The 20,092-nt window shown below is 40.8% G+C and overlaps 1 long non-coding RNA gene across 1 annotated transcript; it reads right to left on the bottom strand.

Annotated features, from left to right (window-relative positions):
- Nucleotides 1-8,191: 8,191 nt before the first annotated feature.
- Nucleotides 8,192-11,642, bottom strand: LOC120403104. The gene is made up of 3 exons (XR_005597469.1): nt 11,590-11,642; nt 10,692-10,744; nt 8,192-8,767 (listed from the first exon to the last, which is right to left on the bottom strand). It is a non-coding gene; the product is annotated as an uncharacterized LOC120403104 (long non-coding RNA).
- Between the last annotated feature and the right edge of the window lie 8,450 nt (nt 11,643-20,092).

The raw sequence follows: 20,092 nt of genomic DNA, 5'->3' as shown, positions 1-20,092 counted from the left end.
AGATTTCACAACATGGGAACAAAAAGCTCCTATATAAGGAAATAGGGAGGATTATTTCTATAAGTAACTTAAATTAAAAAAGGGAAAAATTAAACAATTATATTTTTGTGCTGTGGGTGTTCTCTTAGCCCAGAATATAGCTCAGCATTAAATTCCAGTTTGGGATAAACTGCATTTCCAAAGGACAAGAAAACTGGTTTTCTAGTGCTTAGTCGTGAATAGAAAATTTAAGAATGAAATGGGCTCTGTATATTGATTGCAGCAATTTGTGGTATATTAATACATAGTTTGCTTATAGCAAAATTCTCCACTGAATTCAACAGTGGATTATATGGACAGTAATTTCTACATTTACAGGTTTTGTTTACACTTTCATTATACCTTTACTGCATTATCTGATGCCTCAATACAGTTTTCAATCTTATAGCCACTTTAATCTCCTACTGCACTCAGCGTATCTGAATGAGTTTGTTGGCATAAGGGAATTTTGAAGGTTATATTGCAGTACATGAATCAACGGAAAATGAAATGCACTTGAGACATGATCAGCCAGTTTTAATTCATTGCAGAAAGTTATAGATACCAAAATACATTTAATGTAATCTGATCTCTTCATTCAGGTCCTGAATTTATGAACAATTCAGCAGGAGTAGAATGACACCTTTGTTTTAAAAATAGTAGTCTGTATTGAATGCCATTTTAATATATCTCTGACATATTTACATCTAATGAACAGAGAATTGGAATCTTTGAGCATACATTTTTCTTTTTTACAGAAAAAGCCTGGGAAATATGATGCTTTTGTTCACTGAAACATGAGATGTCATTATAAGGTAGGTCAACTTGGTGATAACCATTACATAAATTCACTTTATCAGGACAGCCAGTAAACAGATTAGTAGCCAGCAAGATTAGCACCATTTCATTTTAAGAAAGAAGTAAATACTATCAGTGTGCTCTTCTCTGTAAAAGGCTGCATTGTGCTATCAGAAGCCAAGTTGTGTATTGATCATATATGGTCAAGTGTCCACAGTCAAGCATCTTAACCAATCAGTGCCTATAGTGGTGCCTTGTCCTCTTCCATAGAAATGAGCTTTCTGTGAACATCACTTGTCTGCATCATGATTAGCTGACATTATCTTCCCCATCTGTTCCCAGACACATGCCTGGTAACTTTGGGCCAACTATTAACAATGGTCTTGCAGGTCATTATGTGGTCTTTTGTTCCTTAATTTAAAAGAACAATCCCTTTTTCATAGCAGACTCTGATTGTCATGGTCCAGAGTTAGTCCTTAGGAAGGTTGAGATATTAGTTCCCAATTTCCATTTTGTTGAACCTTGAAAACATAACTAATACCAATACTCTTGAAAATAATGTTTGCATTAGGATGATTTGACAACATTCCTGGCTTTAGGGTGACCAGATAGCAAATGTAAAAAATCGGAATGGGGGTAGGAGGTAATAGGAGCTTATTTAAGAAAAAAACCCAAAATCAGGACTGTCCCTATAAAATCGGGACATCTGGTCACCGTACCTGGCTTGTATCATGCGGCCATTCTTTGGGCTGTGACAGTCTACTGACTGGCAAAAGTTCACCCATGATCACACAGATGAAATCTTTTATTATCCCTTCAAGTAATGTGATATGAAAATTCACACCGTAAACCATATAAATTATCTGGGTCTACCTAACTCATGCAAAATTGTGTGTGTTACTGCAACTTTAAAGTTGAGAAATCAAACCATTGGTTTGAAATCAAGAAATACAAAGTTATGGTTGATCGCTAACTGCAGTGGTAAGAACCCTATTTTACTAGAGCAGGCTGAAAAACAGAACAGTTTTGAGAGGGGAAAAATCCAGTTTTGTCTTTCATATGATGATATAATATATTTATATATTCATATATAATGTAAAATATTGAATATCAAAGGATATAATATGTTGACATGACTAAATGAACAATTTGATGTTTGTTTGAATTTTTTTTGGAATTTCCATTCTATGTGAAATTTTGACTTTTCCAGTTTGGAACAAAAACACATTTCAGAATGTTCTGAGTTTCCCAAGGGGGAGACATTCCATTTTCCAAGCAGCTTTATATATTATTGAGGCACAGAAAAGTTAAGTGACTTGCTTAAGGTCACACAGGAAGGCCTCTTCAGAGCCTGTGTTTTATCCAGTAGATGTGCTTCCTTCCTCTCCTTTAACTCTGAAGTGTCCTGAACATTAAGGCATCTGGTACCTACAAGAGAGATTAATTCAAAGCTCAAGTACTATACAGTCCTCAGAGTATGAAACTACTGTAGGTATGCACTGATATAAAAAAATGAAATAGTTTTAATTTGCCTACTTGAAGCATCCTTAACATTAAAATTGTATTAATGTGGCCTGACTAGAGCTCAGTGAACTCTTCAGTGAACAATGTATCTTTGTTTTCTGTTTGGTTTGGTTTTGGGTTGTTTGGGGGAGGGGACTCCTTTGGTCATTCAAAACATTCAGTAAAAAGGTGTGTGGGGGGGTTATGTTATCACTCCAAAGAGCTCTGAGTGTACTAATGAGAATGGGGAAGAGGGGTAGGGATGGCTGCCTGTTTGAGAGACAAGGTAGGTGTGGTAACATCTTTTATTGGACCAACTTCTGTTGGTGAGAGAGACAAGCTTTGGAGTCACAGAGAGCTCTTCTTCGGGTCTACCACACTGGCTGCCTGTCTGACATTTTCAGAAGCCTTAACAGGACTCTCAGGAAACCAAACAGGTGCTGCTCTAGTTGTCTTTGTGTCATGACTAACTCAGTGGACATAAAGTAACACTCTCGCTCATTGGGTCACAGAATTACAGCACATCTGCAGACCCTTCTTACACAGTGATTGCAAAGAGCACTGCAGACTACAGATTATTACTGTGCACAAAATGAGAGGGAGGTGTTTGGAGACTGAGAGGAATGAGCATTTATGTGGGAACTTCAGAGCTTACTGTGAACATCACTCGTCTGCATCATGATTAGCTGACATTATCTTCTCCAGAGACAGCGGAGGCTAGCAGAAGATATAAGGGGCAAGAATGAAAGAGGGTTAGGGGCACAAAGAAGCACAGGCATTCTCACTCACTCTCAGATACTCACAAAATGCTGAGGAGATTAAGTGCACTTAATCTGACTGTTTAACAGAAACTTTTGGTTACATAAGGGAAAATTTACAGCCTGGCATCCTTAGAGAAAAGGAAATCATTTATAATAACTGTTCTCTGGAGATACTGTCTTGCTGGATTACCACTTTTACACACGCAATTTCTGGTTGTTTCAGGACTGTATTGTGCTATTTAGCATATGCTTTTTTTTTGTTAGCTATTCGGTGTTAAATGACATAATTCAATAAATATCACAGCAATCCATTTCATCTGGTATATGTCCCTTTACTCATGTTGGTTGTTGGTCGTGGTTTAAGCCCTGATCCAACACTAGTGAAAGTCTGAGTCTTTCCATGGATATCAGTGGATATTGAGGTTTTACATGCTAATTTAAATTTTACTAAGAATTAAATTGGATTTTGAAGATGGTAATTGCCCAGATTTCACTTTATACCCTTGCCCCTTTCTAAAAGATTACCACCACACTTCCTTCACCATTCCTCATGTATCTGCATTGTCTTTTTGTGAATTTGCTAAAATTTTCGATGGCTCAGTTGATTCATTCAGTAGTTTAATATCTATCATAGAATCTTAAAGTATGGTAATGTTATCCAAACCTGGTGATTTGTATTTATTCAGTTTTCCCCTAGTGTCCTGTTGTTTGTTCCTTATCACATCAGAATTGATATGAACTGAATTACTTTCTAATTTCCCAAAGTACTATATAATAGACAGCTTTTTAGAGAAGAAAGAGTACACCTGAATAGCAGTGCAAAGATTCAGGAGGTGAGAGAGGCTGAGTGCTGTCTGGAAAGTGTAGGGGAAATTGTTTTATACCTCCCAAAATTGTGATAGGCAGCTTACTGTACTTAGAAATTCCACAAGGTCCCTGCCTTAAAGCACTTACAGTCAAATTTCACATCTGGCAAAATGACCTCACCACACGCTAAGTGGTTGGGGACATTGGATGGCTTCTTGGAAAAGACGTGTGCCCCTTTAAGGGCTAGAGAATCAAGGAGTGACCTTTGCTGCAGCTGCTGAGCAGGTCAGCACCCAGGTGACCAGCTGCTGACCATTGCACCCAGGTGACCAGAAGAGAGAGAGGTCCATGCCACTGCAGGAAAAGCCCTCTTTTACCTGGAACCAGGCTGACCAATGGAGGAGCAACAGACTAGTAAGAAGAGGGGGCACAGGAGAGAGAAAACAGGAGTCACAGTAAGATTATTTAGTTACTTAGGGAAGGCTTGTGCATAGCATGGTTGAGGGGAAAACATTAAAAGTAAATCTTAGTTGATGCACTTCTTGTGAGTGTCACAGCAGAAGTGAGTCTTAATGAAGAGTAATGAATCCAGATTCGTCTCTCCATTGCAGGGTATTTTTTCATGCATTTTTGTTAGACAGAAGATGATCAAATATCTACAATCTGTTCTCTTTCTTGCTATGAAAGGAGAGAGGTGGCAAGATGGAAGTCCTTATGTTCTAGACTTTGTGTAATACAAATGAAAGTTGAACTCACCTGTTTTCAGGTTTATTTTGCACGTGCTAGTGTTTAATTATTCAGAACTGAGTCTGAATGTGCACAGCAGTCTTAAATATTTTTTGCAATAGTTTGAAAGTACACATATAAAGCATCACTGTAACAGAGTTTTAAATACAAATAAAATGATGTAATAGGCACACTCTTCAGCTTTTATTGTGCTTCTGCCTCTATTTTAAGTATAATGTAATTCACACTCAGCTCTTATTGCCATTTGATAAAAACATTACATATAGAGATTTTGAATTTAGCATATTGAGCCAGGCTGTATGAATTTCAACATCAAGTTCAGAGGGATTTGAATACAGAATCTTGTTTCAGCCTGCTACAAAGACAAAGGGTCATTTTATAAAATTTAGATCAGAATCTAGTTTTTTCAGACTTTGGCTTAGGTATATATTATAAAAACAGTAAGATTTTTTTCATCTAACCTTTGCATGCTGCTTTTAAAGTTATTTTATACTAAATTATATTAGGCCTCTGACATTCATTTCTTGGTATCTACTCCAAACTGCACCTCTCCTCCCAAACAGACTGGCCTCCTCAAATTCTGGTGATCTACAGGAGAGGAAGCCACCACAGATGAAACCTTTCCAGCTACTTGTAAAGACTAGCAAACCTAAGAGTATTATTATTCTTTCCTTACCTTACCCACCCTCTACTGGAAACTCTGGCTTGAGGCCACCAAAAAGGAAGCAGGCATCTGGTCTAATTAGTAGCCTCTCTCTCCTTTGTTCCCAGGCCTTAAGTTCCATTGCTTCCCTCTTAGCCCAAAGGGCTTTACTCAATCTTTGTGGCTTGCCTGTTTCTGGCTTTCCAGCCAAACGGAACCACCTCTCCTCAGGGTATCATATCACAGTACAGTTGTACACTAGAGTAGACTGGTCTGTTCATTCTCTACCTTTGCCTCTCCAAGGTCTTGTAGCAAAAGGAACAAAATCCAAAGTAAACAAACTCCTCTCCTAGCCTTCCTTTGAGTTCACTGACTCTACAGATGGCCAGTGTCCAAATCCCAAAACTCCAAACACCCCCCAACCCCAGAGTTCCTTAAACAGAGTGGGCCTGAAAGCATCTTCACTCTGTGTTTTCCTCATATTAGATTAGAGGCAGGCTAGTTTTTGCATCCCTCTGACCATCCCATGCTAATTCCTCATTCTGTTTTAGTACGTGCTCTGATGAGCTCATGTCTCAAAACTGTATATTGGTAGGCTCAGGACATTCTCCTGGGCATCTTAGGTCTTCTGCAAAAACAGCCAGTTTTTCTGTTGTATAATATTAGTGAAGATGGCTACCAGGTTCCTCAGGCAACCTTAATTCTGGCATTTCCTCACTTTTGAGTGTTTGAATTTTCAACCTTTATGTTCTTTTAACATAGGGTGTGTGTGTGTGGGGGGGGGGGGCGTGTAATTATATATATATATATATTTGCTATGATTCTCAAAGTAAGTATACAAAATTATTCAAAACCTACTCCTCTCACTAGAACAGATAGCAATTGCTTATGAACATTAAAATAAGTCAGCAAATTCACTCCAAAACACTTTAGTTAACATTTTTCAATTTTGGGGAATAAAAGGCTAAAATAACCATAAAAGGGGGGTTTTGTTGACTTTGAAACTAGGTGCAATGCATCTCAAAAATTTAAGATTGCTTCAAAATGTTTACTGCTGTTAACTGGGATTTATCCTTGGAGAGGATTAGTGGAAAACATTGCATGTTGTTAAGGCAATCTTGGACTTCTACCAGATATATTTATTTTTATGTATAGCCCCTTGTGAAGATGTATTTATATATATGCATGATACTGTGAGCTCCTGCAATTGTGATTGACTTCTGTTGAGTAGTGCATACTCAAAGCTAGGCCCTATAGCAGCATCCTGCGGTTGTGTTGATTACCATTTTAAATACTGTGGCAAGTTTCTATCTAGCACATATAAAGCCCCTCACTTTAACTTCCTCCTGCCAACATTTGTTTAATATTCACTTTCCTACCAGAAAATCAGTGTTACAGGAAGAGTTACAACCCAGTAAAGTGGTTACATGCAGCTAATTCTTTTTTTAAAAATAGAAGAGAACTTCATTTCAGAAAAGACTAAAATATCACTTGCAACGTGACAAACGAGCTCCATGTTAATTAAGATGGTGGTTATTGGAATTTGGGAAAAGATTTAGCTGCCTTAGTTATGAAATTGCAGATGCTAAAAACTGAGATCAAACAGTTTTCAGTCTGCAGAGAGTATGCCTGCAAATCCATGAAGTGGAACTGATTCTGATTGTGAAAACTGACACCCCCCCACTTTGCCAAATTCTTAGATGCCCCTCAAACCTGAAGAGAAAGTCCTGCAGAAAATCAAAGGTAAAATGGCTCATGACAGATGTGGATTTGAGAACTTAGCAGACTGAAGTACTTGCTTTATGTTGATTTTCTTGCTCAGGTAAGGGGGTGGGGGAAACCTAAAGTTTCAAAAATTGTCATTCACTGAGATAGGGAAAGATCCTAAAGTCACTGTGGGAGGTCTGTGCACATTATCAAAAGGAATTCTGTGCATGGTGGTGTTGGACGATCGGACTCATGGTGGCTATTTTTTCAGTAGAGCTAATAAGGCAAATTCTCTGGGCACTTAAATTCTGTGTAGGCTCATTGAAATCATGTTTCACTGAGGCACATGTAATTTGCACCAAAGGTGAGGAATTTCTCCATGAAAAGCTGAGTTCATAGGAAAATGTTGAAATTTCTGTATGGATCACCTTTGCGAATTCATGAGTGACTTAGGTTAGCATAGGTAATTTCACTGAACTTTTACTAGGTACTGCCCACTTATAAGAGTATTAATTTCATCCGAATATTGTGGTGATTGCCATATTTAAAAATAATATAAAATGTTTAGCTCAGGATTGTTTGCCTATATTAAAGATAAAACAAATCAACACATTTCTACCTCTTCTGCTTAGCTTCTTGATACTTAACATTTCCGACATTCGGTCAGGGGATCTGATTCCTCACAATAACTAAGCTGTGTCACCTCTTTGCTTGTAGTTGGAACTTAAGAGAACCTTATTTAATTCAGCTCAAAGGTTGACTCTAAGGCATATCAAAGCTACTGTGGGTAAAGCATTAAAGCATTCACTTATTGATTAGAATATGACATGTTGCACACTATTCATAAAAAATTTGGAAGTACTTCCCCCCAACTTTTTCACTCTTTCTTGCTCAGTTTTTTCCTTTATGTTGTTTCAGCTCTTATCGACAAGTTTGCTTTCTTCTTTCTTTATTTACTCAGAATTTAAATCCCCCTCTCTTTCATTAAACACTTCTTTTTGTGAATTTAGTGCTGTCGAGCAGTGCTGGACCGATAATCCTGCAGTGGCTAAGGTACTTAAGCAGATGCCTAACTTTAAGCAAATGAATAGTGTTGTTGAAATAAATGTGGCTATTGACTTAAATGCTTATAGTTAAGCATGTACTAAAGTACTGTGTTAAATCCAGGCCTACATCCAGCCCCAGAGTTAGGTCAACACCCCCTTACTGCTGTGTTGACCTATTTTTATAGCAGCCCAACAGAGTTGGGCCCAGTATAGAAAGCTGTTGTGGAGTAGCTCTACAGCCATTCCACAGGTGAGAGGTGCAGAACCACTCAGTAAAGGAGATAAGCACTTATGTGAAATCTCCCTTCCCCCGGGCTCTTTCTGTGCACTCCTACCCATCACTCTGCTCTGCACAAACAGCAGTGGAGCAACTGAAGGAAAAGTAGGAGCTTCGACCCACAACTAGGCTCTGTGCTCCTGAAAACTCTCTTGCTAGATGCTGGGGTGTAGCAAGGAGTTGCGCGCGGGGGTAGGAGGATATTTGTCATTGCATCCCTAATTTGCTTTGTGCGGAGATGTTTTTGATCCTGGCAGGATCTGTCCCTCTCTTAACTGACTGTAACTGTCAGTTTGAAGTACAGTGCAAGTGGTGCCTCCTTTATGGTCCTCAGTCAGTTGGATGTCAGCCAGCTATGTACCCTAGTCTTCTACCCATAGCCTGGAAGGAGAGCTATGTGCAGAATCTCTCTGGTGTGGCCTCCAAGAGGGGATGGATGTTCTTTTGCATTTTGTTTTTTCTAAGACAAACATAAACAAATAACATTCTATATTATAAAATACACTGTAGAGTTGCTCTGGGAGAATGGAGAAACATAACCCATGCCATATTTTCAAGTTAGAATTAAATGATATGCAGGCTTTGTGACAAGGCTAAACTGTTGCTACTAACAATGCAAAAGAAGCAAAGATGCATAGGTGATTACTGAACTCTGCAGCATTTTCTATCTATGTCCTGATTCTCCACTAAATTACTCTTATTTAATTCCAATGTAACACCACTGAGTCAGTCTTACATTAATATACAACTCTAGTAATACATTGGTGAATCAGGCCCAGTTCTGTAGTCTTAGTTCACTAAACCATAGGAAACAATGTAGATTTGCATTATTGAATTCCACAGAATTTCTCTAGACTCTTCCTCTTTTCTAGTGGATTTTAATCTGTACATTGGAGAAGCAGAAGGAACTCATCTTTGGTGGAACAATTAATTAATACATGGCTTTTCTATCTTGGGACCAAAGTATCCTGGAGTGGAATTTAAATATAACAAGGTTTATTGTAAATAAGTTATTTAACATGTGAAAACTAGAATGTTCCCTCTAATAACAGATTCAGGATAATTTTTCTAAATCTGTTTCTACTATCACTCAAAGTCAAATTCAAGGGGTTCACAATTATTGGATTGTGAGAACAGAGTGTTACCTAGTGTGTAGGTGAACTTAAGAAATTGGAAAGGGAGCTGAGGTTTCTTGATTTGTCTGAATCTACCACATGATGTAGAACTATTTTCCAGTTTGGGTTGTCTCATTACTTGAATCCTGGGCAATATGTTCAAAGTTCTCCTATGTAGCCAAACAATTAATTGTACAAAAGGAATGGAGCTTAACCACAGTTATGTATCCCTGGCATCTGATAAAGTTTATTAACAGTGCACCAGTACGGAACTGATGCATTTCTTGTGAAAATCCCATGCAGGCCTATGTTCAACTGTGGGGACCCAGAGGCATTGTCAAGGAGCTAGGATTTTATGACTGCAGCTTGAACACAGCTGTGTCTTTTCCAATCCGTGGCCAAAAGAGAAAATGCAACATGAGATTTTTAAACATTCCAAGGCCCATCTGCCATGTAACCCACTTATCTTTGTGGCTGCAAGTTTGTTATTGATCCAAAGTGGTAAGAAAGAAAGATGGGGGTGGATGGGGTGGTGGGGGGGGGGGACCAACAAAGGGGAAAAATGCAGGGGAGAAAAACCATAAATCCATTCTTTTGTTGTTCTTCCAGCAGCATCTGTGAGCAATTGTCACAATTACTAGTCAAACTATATTTGACTTGTTGCCAACATGAATTTTCCAAAAACCAAATGTAAACAAACTCTGCAAGTGCTTCCTCATTTGCCAAGCCAGTAATTATTTACTTTGTTTGGGCCTAGCATTACTGTCAGTTCAGCTTTACAGCCTGTAATGTGTTTGTTAATGAAACCATGAGGTCTAAAGCTACATATTAACCTTGTCACCCTTCAATTTTGAGCTCAATAATGTTACACCATGGTTTTGTAAACTAGGGTTGGGGACAGGCAAATAATTAATTATATTTTTCTGTTTTTCTTTATCCAAGCAAATTGTTAATCTTTAAACCTGCCTTGCAGTTTAAGCTTAACACATTGAAATCAAAGCATTGGGGGAGATATATGATTTAGAACTGTCATAATTACCATCTTTATGCCATATCTGAAAGTTGGCAAACATACATACCCAGACTCAATTTGGTAACCCATGAAATCGTTTCATGATGTATAATACAGAGATAGTAAAAATATATTGAGCAGATGGGAGAGACTCAGCTGGGAGAACAATGTCTGAATATTTGGCATGGATAACTAGGTACCACATTTTGTCTTGGCCTAGATGGGCTGAAGTCTGTGGCAGATATATTCATTTATACCTGCTTCTTGAGCTGAATTTAGCCCCAGGAATCCAAGAATTCTGGAATGAGACCTAAAAGTAATTACATTGATGGATTCAGGTTATCGTATCACTAGACATCATATAAAAACAGAATTACCTTTTACTCAAAATAATTAAACATGGGTAGTGGCTGATCAAACCCTTGCTTTTGCTCTAAAACCTCACATTCAACATAAAAGGCAGCATAAATTCAAATACCCTTATACTCTTCTTCTTCCTTCCCATTTCCCTATTCAAAGTCGGTGACTTTAATAGCCCTCTTCCAAAACTCATGATAGTATACCAGACCGTCATGCAGATTGGTTTCTTTGAGGTATACTAATATCCAATCCCTATACTGTGTCTTTGGTCTCCCTCTTGCTCCTCTTGCATCCACAGTCATTGTAAGAGCCATTCTACCAATATAGCTCTCCAATTTTTGCTGGATATGCCCATACCAATGTAGTTTAGCATCCCTCAATTTGTCTTCAATTGGAGCAACCCACATTAGGCCCCTTACAACCTCATTTTGTTTTTTATCACAGAGTATCCAACCATTTGAACATCTCAATATCTTCATTTCCATGGTGAAGATCATACTGATGTCCTTTCTTGTGGCTGGCCACGTCTGTTTGGTACATTAAGATGGGTCAAATTACAGTTTTATGCACACTACATTTTAACATTATTCGCAGCTTTTTGCTACAGAGAACTGGGGTCAGTTCCCACCATTTGAACCATGAAGCTTTAGTATGATGCTGGGCATCACTTAGGAGGGCACCACCAACTGCAACTATTGATTCTAGGTATTTAAATTCTCAGTCTTCTAAGCTCTCTGCCTGTGATATCCTTTCTGATGAGTCTTCCTCCCTCAGTTGCCATATCCTTGGTCTTACCAATGTTCAGTCTAAGTCCAACCTGCTGAAAACTATGTTGCCACTTGTAGCAGGGTGGGTCCTGCTCCTGCCCGAAGGGGGTTTAAAAAGTGGCCTGGCAGGGCTTGAGAAGACAGCCTTCAGGCTAGGCTGATTGGGGAAGTGGCTGCAGCTGGGGGCCACGCCCCAAACTGAGGAGCAGGGCCTTATAAAAGGCAGGGAAGCCAGAGCCCAAAAAGAGTCTCTCTCTGCCTCCAGAGAGAGATGGGCCTGGCTGCTTAGAGGCTGAGACTAGGTACCTGAGTGAAGCAGGGCTGGGGAACAGGCTGAGGAGCTGGGGAGGCTCCAGCCAGGAAAGCCCCAGGCTGCGGCCTAGCAAACGGCCACAGGTATTGAGGGGTTGCAGAGGGCAACCTAGGGGTAGGACGAAGCAGCAGGTTCAAACCCCCTTTGCCTGTGATGAGTGGGCTGATACTGCAGTCTGCCCCAGGGTGTGGGGCTAGACCATGACTGACAGTAGCCACTACTGAGGCAAGGCAGGATAGTAGCGTGGGGTTCCCCTGGGAGAGGGAGACCCAATTATAGATAGCGGGCACCGGGTCCAGGGAGGGACGCCGGGGCCAGAGAACAGGCGGGTCACCAGCCTGCCGAGGGCGCTCCAGGGCCGGACCGAGGGACATTCTGGGACCGACCAGCAGGAGGCGCGGCAGGGGTGAGTACGGCCCTGTTACAGTGGCACCTGACCAGGGACCGTTTGAACCGCCCCTGATACAAAGGGCCTGGGCAAGAACTGGGGGACAGTTGCCCAGAGGACGGTGGACTAGCCTGGACTTTGAGACTTGAGAGACTGGAGAAAATGAAGATGAGAGACTATTACTGGAGAGCCTGTGTGGCCCGGCTCACCGAGCAGCAAGCACGGCTGCTTCAGCTGCTGCGGGGGCGGGCACATGGACCTCAATGGGGGCCAGGCACCTTGGGCTGGAGGCCAGTGCCGAGGCCTAAAGACTGTTTTGCCTGTGGGCAACGAGGACACTTGAAAAGGGAGTGTCCTTACTGGGTTGGGGCAGAGAGGCCTCACCCAGACAAGACTCGAGTGCCCCCTGTGAAGTTAACAGGGGGGCTCCAAGTGTGTTGGGCTTGTGGGGAGCTGGGACACCTAAAGAGGGAGTGCCCTCATGGAGCTCCCAAGGCCCGGGCCAGCCCAGAAGAAAGGGCTAGGGCCCAAACAACCAAGACTGGGGCCGTGGCAGGGGGAAGGCGCCAAGGGTGCTTCCACTGCCACACCAAGGGCCACATAAAAAGGCATTGCCCCCTGAAACAGAAAGGGGGAGTGCCCGAAACCAAGGCTCGGTCTGGGACTAGCCGCCAGGAAGGGGTAGTCCAGACCGAGACCCCTAAAGAGAAAGGGGCTGGGGCAGAGAGGCCCCACCGTACTCAGGGAACCCACACAAGGGCCGAGGTGGGAACCCAAACCCTGGAGGAAGGAAGCAGGCTGCTCCAAACGCTGGAGAGCCTGCGAGAAGAAAGAGATTCTCTGCGGGCCCAGTTGAGGAGAAAGCTGGGCCGGTAGAGCACCCCGCCTCCCCCCGGTGGAGGGGTTCTTGAGGTGGGGGGTGTGTAGCAGGGTGGGTCCTGCTCCTGCCCGAAGGGGGTTTAAAAAGTGGCCTGGCAGGGCTTGAGAAGACAGCCTTCAGGCTAGGCTGATTGGGGAAGTGGCTGCAGCTGGGGGCCACGCCCCAAACTGAGGAGCAGGGCCTTATAAAAGGCAGGGAAGCCAGAGCCCAAAAAGAGTCTCTCTCTGCCTCCAGAGAGAGATGGGCCTGGCTGCTTAGAGGCTGAGACTAGGTACCTGAGTGAAGCAGGGCTGGGGAACAGGCTGAGGAGCTGGGGAGGCTCCAGCCAGGAAAGCCCCAGGCTGCGGCCTAGCAAACGGCCACAGGTATTGAGGGGTTGCAGAGGGCAACCTAGGGGTAGGACGAAGCAGCAGGTTCAAACCCCCTTTGCCTGTGATGAGTGGGCTGATACTGCAGTCTGCCCCAGGGTGTGGGGCTAGACCATGACTGACAGTAGCCACTACTGAGGCAAGGCGGGATAGTAGCGTGGGGTTCCCCTGGGAGAGGGAGACCCAATTATAGATAGCGGGCACCGGGTCCAGGGAGGGACGCCGGGGCCAGAGAACAGGCGGGTCACCAGCCTGCCGAGGGCGCTCCAGGGCCGGACCGAGGGACATTCTGGGACCGACCAGCAGGAGGCGCGGCAGGGGTGAGTACCGACCCTGTTACACCACTGTTCATACTTGGCTTGCAAAGTCTCACAGTCTTCCATACATATCACTAGTTCATCAGTGAACAGAATATTCAAAGGTGGCTCCCTTCATATATTGTTACTTACCCCATCCATGACAACCTCAAACAACAAAGGGTCTCAACACTGACCATGGTGGAGGCCAATGTTTACTGGAAATTATTTGCTGTAGCCCCATTTGGTTTTGATTACAGTAGTCACTCCATTGTACATCTTCTGGATAAGATAGATATATCCTTCTGGCACACCTCTCCATCATAAACTCCACCAAACTAGTTTTCTTGGTACACTGTTTTCTAGGTCCACAATTGCCATCTCTTTTCTCTGAATTTCTCATTGAGGATTTGTAGCACAAATATGCCATCAATTGTGTTCTTTCCTGGGATTAAGCTATAGTAATCCTTCCATATTTCAACTATTCCATGCAGATGGTTTTCAATAATCTTCTTCCATACTTTCATAGCATTTGACATCAACTTAATTGGGCAATAATTAGGGGATGGTATAATATTTCCTTTGTTTAACAATTGGTACCAAAGTTTTTTATACCATTCATCCAGCATATTCCCTTTCTTAAAAATATCATTGAACAAACTTGTAAAATAGACTCTCAAACTTTAAGAACAGAAGAGACCATTGTGACCTCATGCACATTGCAGGCCACAGAACCTCTCCCATCCACTCCTGGAATAGACCCATAACCTCTGGCTGAGTTACTAAAGTCTTCAAATCATGATTCAAAAACTTTACGTTACAGAGTTTAAACCTTCAAGTGACCTGTGCCCCATACTGCAAAGGAAGGTGAAAAACCCCAGGGTCTCTTCTAATCTGACCTGGGTGAAAATTCCTTCCCGACTCCAAATATGGTGATACTTGATGGATTCCCTTCCTAATGACATCAGAACATCCACTGTTACTTCATCTAGCCAAGAAGCTTTTTCTTTTTTCATTTTCCTAAATGCATCTGCAACCTCTTCCTTGTGTATTCAGTCTATCATGCTCCAGTTCAGCTTACATATTGTTAATCCTCCCTTGAGATGAATCCACATTCATCAATCTTTCAAAATAATCACTCCAAACTTTTTGCTAATTGATTCACCATTTGTTTGCCATATTCCATATTCCTGTCTAATCTAACCAAACTCATTCACATCCCTCATGATTTTCTCTTGCTTTGACAAGTCTATAGATAGTCTTCTGTCTCTGATGTCCTCCTAGTTGGTTATAAAGCTCATCACAGACCATACTTTTAGCTGTAGCAACACTTCTTTGGCCTCCTTTTTTTGTCTCCATGTATTCCATCTTATCACTGGTCAAGCCACTGGTCTGCCAGTTATTAAATGTTACCTTTGACCCCCACCCAAAAGGTTTCTTTAACTTGAGGATTCCAGCACCAGATTCTCCCTTCTGATTGTTTTCAGCAATGGTTTTATCGCTCCTTGGACTTCATATGCCATTACCAGCAAAGCTGACTTCCCAGTGTGTAGTCAAGAAGTCTACACATTACTTCTTGTTTGAAGGCTTTTTCATTACTGTTTTTAAGTTTCCACCTTTCTGGTGATGACGGATTCAGATATTTCTGAATTCTATAAGGAGAAGTCTGTGCTGTTTCACAATGCATTTGTCCAGTATTACCTTACAATTGATTATTTGTGATCTATTGCTTCTTAATTTGGGACTTGTGTCCTCTGCTGGATAAGCTATGAGATGCCTTTCCCTTTTCTGAAAGTGTGTGTTTTCAGTCACCAAGTCCACTGCCAGACAAGTCTGTAGAACTGTTTCTACCTCAGTTTCTGGTTCCAATGCTGTACCCTCTATGAACTGTTTCATATCCAGCCTCATAGTTCCAATGCGTGCTGCTCTGATATTACCTTCTCATTGGATGGTATGTTTCCAATATGGCACAACTAGTTACTGAAACTCTTTTAACTTTTTGATCCTCTCCTATCTGTGGTGCATACCCACTTACTAGACAGATAGTTACTTGTGCCCAGCACAGTTTAACACTCATCAGTCAGTCCTACCTTCCTGTAACCTCTATGACGTGCCTCTGCACAGTTTCATCCAGAATAATTCCAATACCATTTCTGGAGGTTGAACTTCCTTCACCAGAATCTTGACTTTGCAACCTTCCATTTGGTCTCTTCTACTCATGTCATATTTATTCTCTTTAAGACCTCATTATCTCCAAACTTCTTCCAGTAAATGTTCCTACATTCCAACTTGCATGTCTCATCTTACTCACTCACTACTTTAACTTTTGCCCGCTGTCACTTGTGGGGAATGCCCTAACACCCTGAGAGATATTTCACATAAGCCCCTTACACTGTAAGGGCCAAATACTTGGCTATAGTTGAATTGAACACAGTGGAAGTGAGGTAGGGGTGTTTATGTGTGTGTGTGCGTGCCTGTGTGCCTGTGTGTGTACACAAGTTTTAAAGCTCATCTTTGTACACCCTGACTGCTTCTGCTGCTATGCCATCCTTGTGCTGGGTTAGACACTTAAGGGCTGCTGTGATTGACACTGTATGCTATCAGCCCTGAGGGGCTCAAATTGCAGCCAGGTATGTGTGGGGCATAGGGGCATTCTGGTCATAACCCTTTCCCTCTAGACAGTTCACTTTTCTCTGTTAAAACAGCTGAATGGAGCGGGTGGGTGGAGAGGAAGAAGTGGTGTTACAGCTTCTATGCCAGCTTTACATCACTGGGTCTCTTTGGGTTGGGATACGCCAGCTTTCAAGTCAGGTGGTGCTACAGCAGAAAGCTACTGCACAACATGGAAAAATCTGTCCCTGTATGTTTTCCCAAAAGGAGTTGTGGGTATTTAAACAGGAAAAAGACATTTCTTGGCATAATCCCTTGCAAACTGATGATTGTTCTCAGGAGAGCTTTGGCAATAATGTTCTTCTTGGCAGAATATCTGGACAATGCCAGAGAAATGCATGCACTGCTTCAGTAGGCTCCCATGGAATGACTTAAATTTAGAAACCTCCCTCGTGATTGAACCTGAGAAATTTCAGCACCAAGCAGAACATAAATCAGGGAAGTCCTATGGCTGGTGTTATACAGTAGGTCAAACTTGACTATCACAGTAGTCCCCTCTGTCCTTAAATCTATAAATGTATAAGATGAAGCTGTTAATAAGCTGAGGACTAGATTAGTTTCCTTGACTAAATTGGCTTCTCCCAAAAGCCAGTGCTTTACTTGGATTAGCTTGACAAGACCCAAAGATCTGGGCTTGTGCCTCCAACATTGATGGAAGTGAAGATGGATATGAAACTAATGTCTGAAAATAACATTTAACAAAATACTATACTAAAAACTGTTCTGAAAAAGGTATTGACTAATTTTAAGAAATTTTTAAATAGTTACTGATTTTGAATCAAATAGTTTGTCTACTTTACATAAACCTAGCCCCTCATTTTCCCCTTACACATCTCCTACATCTATCTACCACCACCTCCACAACATTAGCTACTTCCATGATTCCTCCTCTGTTCAAATCCTCCTCCATGTCTTCACCTCCTCTCATTTTGACATTTAACTCTCTTCTTTGAAACCTCCAAGTTCTAGCTCTCTGAACACCATCTTATGCAGGATTTTGCTGCCCACAATCTCCAGAATGCTAGACAAACAAGATGTCCACATCATTCTATCATCAAACAATTCCACTGGTTCATCACCCATTTCAGGATTAAGTTCAAAATTGACCCTCAGGTTTCTAACAACCTGCCCAGTCTATCTCGCAGACGTTGGGTCACATTTACTACTGGCATAAAATGGCACAATTCCATTGAACTTCATTGTTGAACTTCAAATTTACAATTAAGTTCAAGTCCAATGAAATCAATGGAATTCTGAAGCCTGCTGTATTCTAGCAGTAAATTTGCCCTGTGATCTGTCTTTCCATCTCCTGTTCCCCTTCTTCCAACTTCTAGCACTGACATTCTCTAACTCCATTCACACAATCTCACTACTGCTAGTGGAAGAGTCTTCTCCTTTACAGCAGCTATCATTTTCAAACTTTCCTTTTCTTCTGCACCCTATTTACCTCATTTTGAATGTCAGCTAAAATATACATATATTTTCCCCGGTCTGTCTATATTACACTTTCTTTCCCTATGCTATTATTTAATTCTATAATTACATAATTTTATTATAGAAAGTGTTTTGAGATCTAATTTTGTCAGACAAATTGTGACGAAAACTTGCAAAGCACGAGTTGTCTCTTGACTTTAATGGGATTACTCATGAGTAAAGTTACGCATGTGCTTAAGTGTTTGCAGGATTGAGTCTTAAAGTTGTATTGAATTATCTGTTATGGAAATCTGCTTGAGAAAATGGTGTCTGATTATTTAATATATAGGTAAATTTTCTGAGAATAAATCCTCCCAAAGGAATAATTTTGCTTACCATCAGAATCCAATGGTTCTGCTTGACTACGTAGTTTGGAGCCTAGAATAGGCATTTTAAATATAAATCATGGAAAGAATCTAGCATGTATGGTTTTAAAAGTTAGCTTACAGATGCAAGGTTCTACAATAAGTAATTCTGGAAAGTTAAAATAATTTTATTTGGGTGGAAAAGCTTTACACTTAATGGTTTGTGCTGGTGAGAAAAATAGCTAAACTGTACATATTAGACCTCTTAGTAAGGGGATAGATAATACAAGTGATTAGAAACTCTTTTTAGTCTGTTTTATAGAGTAATTCCTCATGCTTTTACTATATTATTTCATGGATTTTTTCAGCTTGTAAAGTTTTAGACTTGAATCAGACAAAAAATCCGCCTCTGAAACACAAGTGTACACAAATCATTGGCAGAGGCTAAATTGTGGATAATTGGATTGAGCTATGAGCTTAAAGATGAAGGGGACAAAAGCATGTCCCAAAGCTGCATTTGATAGTCTTAGAGTCTTATCTGGGGATGTTTTACACCAGGCTTGAAGACTGTATTTGTTCACAGTGATTTGTACAATCTACAGTGACATTTTATTTGAGCTGGAATCATACAGACAAGCCATAACATACATCTACATTTAGTTCTTTCTCCCTTGTTTTTGATGAGCTATCTCAGGAAACCCTCTGCAGAAGATGATGCTTGAGAGGCAAGGATTTAGTGCATAATGCAGAGATGAATGTTGTAAAAGGATGATGATAAGGGACTACAATGGAGTGCAGTGGTAGTCTTGTATCAGAGGTTACTTATAGAAGAGCTATGCTTCAGAAATCCTGGTTGCAGGGTATTTTAAAGAGCATTTTGATCTTGTGTTTTGTGGTATCTGGTATAAGAAAAGCATGCTATTGTTCCTCCTAACCATATGCACTCTCCAAGTAAATCTTGTGAAATCCTTAGGAAGATTTGATTTTTTTAAAGCGTCATTATTTGTGATAATGATAGCTGGAAGAGGTACAGAGGCTTTTCAAAGTTGCTTATGGTTGGCATTTTAAAAAGGAACAGCTTTGGAGAATGAGATTCTTTCTTGAGAATGATTTTATAAGCCTATGCATATTTCATGCGTATAACCAAACTATGTTGGATGCCTGGTACACAAAGTAAAATTGAAGATATTTATAGATTTTTTTTTTCACATGGTCAAAGGCTTCTAAATTTTTTTTTAGTTAAATTCATCTCTAGACTAGTGAGTTATTAAATACTTTAGGATCCAATTGTGCTCTCATTGAAGTCAGTGGGAAAACTCCCTTTGGCTTAAATGGTGCAGGATTAGGCCCTTAAAGATTATATGTACTGCATACATGGGATTGGTCAACAAACTATCTGATTTGTCCTGACAATATTTTTATACTTGTGTCCTAGATTAAGAAGTTCTTTGAAAAAATTGCCCTCTAAGATATTCAAAAACACTATTCTTGGAAAGTGAGAGAGAGAGAGCATGACAGCAAAGTTATTTTTACATAGTAATTTGGATTTCATTGGGGTTTGTATGGATTATCTTCTCAGTCACAACATAGGATTATTGATGACTATCCCGTTGATGAAATAGCACAGCTCCATTTACTTGATTGATTATTGAATGGATATTTGAAAGACTATTTTTAAAGAATTCAGGACTTGTATTACTTTGAGCACACAGAGCGATATTAATTTTATGATCTACTCAAATGCCCAATCTTATGCTCTCAGTGGACTGCTGTGAGGTGATCCAAATGCTGAATCCCCATGTGTTTTAAGTCTCTAGAGTCTGAACAAAGTCCTTGGA

This window comes from Mauremys reevesii, linkage group 4 (assembly GCF_016161935.1).
Source record: "Mauremys reevesii isolate NIE-2019 linkage group 4, ASM1616193v1, whole genome shotgun sequence".
Classification (NCBI taxonomy): Eukaryota; Metazoa; Chordata; order Testudines; family Geoemydidae; genus Mauremys; species Mauremys reevesii.
This window is presented reverse-complemented; position numbering and strand designations above follow the sequence as displayed.